General features: G+C 34.3%; 1 non-coding gene across 1 annotated transcript; it reads right to left on the bottom strand.

Moving 5' to 3' along the window:
- Positions 1-559: 559 nt before the first annotated feature.
- LOC112427750 (small nucleolar RNA SNORD18) lies at positions 560-638 on the bottom strand. Its single transcript, XR_003019480.1, has one exon. It is a non-coding gene; the product is annotated as a small nucleolar RNA SNORD18 (small nucleolar RNA).
- Positions 639-1,332: the final 694 nt, after the last annotated feature.

The raw sequence follows: 1,332 nt of genomic DNA, 5'->3' as shown, positions 1-1,332 counted from the left end.
AAAAAAAAAACTATACATTTTTGAATTCATTAAAGTTATATTCTGTCAATATGTTGTGACCAACATCTTAACATGAGATCTTATGTGAAAAAACAGAGAATGTTTGGGTAAAGAGGCAATATATCCCTTTTTCTCAAGAATCTTGAGATCGTTTACAGAGAATGAAACAAATATTTAAGTAATAGAAAACAAAAAAGAATGATTCCCTAAGATTTCTTTTTTTTTTTTTGAACAGTGTATTTGCTTGTATACCAGTGCTCTTTTCAGGGTGATTTGGGTATAAAATCTAGTGAGTATGAGAGTGGATTCTTTTTGTATGTATATTCACTTGTTAAGCCTGTTGGCAGGACTCTGCCTATATTCTTCCTTCAGGTTCTAGGAGACTGGGGACCAGGGATATATTTCTTTCTTTTTTTTTTTTATTTCAAATTTCTTATTTATTTATTTATTTATTTATTATTATACTTTAAGTTCTAGGGTACATGTGCATAACGTGCAGGTTTGTTACATATGTATACTTGTGCCATGTTGCTGTGCTGCACCCATCAACTCATCAGCACCCATCAACTCGTCATTTATCCACAAATATCATGTGTTTCAAAAACACGGACCAATTAAGTGGAATCTCATCATTTTGTTCCCTAAGATTTCTATGATGAATTGAAAAGTCTGAAAGGCAGTTTCTGAATAGTATTTTAATTTTTATTTCTTTCTATAAAATATAAGAATTTTGTCATAATGGCACTAAATTTTTGAAAAACAAAACTATAAATAAGAGAATGAAATAATACATAATAGTTTATACCACGTATATGCATAAACATTTAAAAATAAGCCATGATTTTAGTATTTTTATTTACCAGTTTAACTTTCAATTATGAGTATTTCTAATGAATGAGATTTCAGAGGCAATTAAGAAAAGGTGTTTTAAGCGAGCGATATGTTAAGCAATGTTGAAGATGTAAGCAATATGTTTGGAAAAGAGCAGCTGAAAACCAGTGCAAGTTGAAGTGTAATAAGACACAAAGGGAAAGCAATTGAACTTACAGCCATATTTTGGAGGATCTTCAATGTGGCATTGTAAAGCTCATATCTAACACAGGTGGATATGAAAGCCAGTGAAGTGTTTGGAGTAGCCTATAATATCAAGGGGAAGGCCGGGCGCGGTGGCTCAAGCCTGTAATCTCAGCACTTTGGGAGGCCAAGACGGGAGGATCACGAGGTCAGGAGATGGAGACCATCCTGGCTAACACGATGAAACCCCGTCTCTACTAAAAAATACAAAAAACTAGCCGGGTGAGGTGGCGGGCGCCTGTAGTCCCAGCTACTCGG

The sequence above is a fragment of the Macaca nemestrina genome, chromosome 3 (genome assembly GCF_043159975.1).
Source record: "Macaca nemestrina isolate mMacNem1 chromosome 3, mMacNem.hap1, whole genome shotgun sequence".
Taxonomy (NCBI): domain Eukaryota; kingdom Metazoa; phylum Chordata; class Mammalia; order Primates; family Cercopithecidae; genus Macaca; species Macaca nemestrina.
Note: the sequence above shows the minus strand (reverse complement) of the source record. Positions and strands in the feature narration are given on the sequence as shown.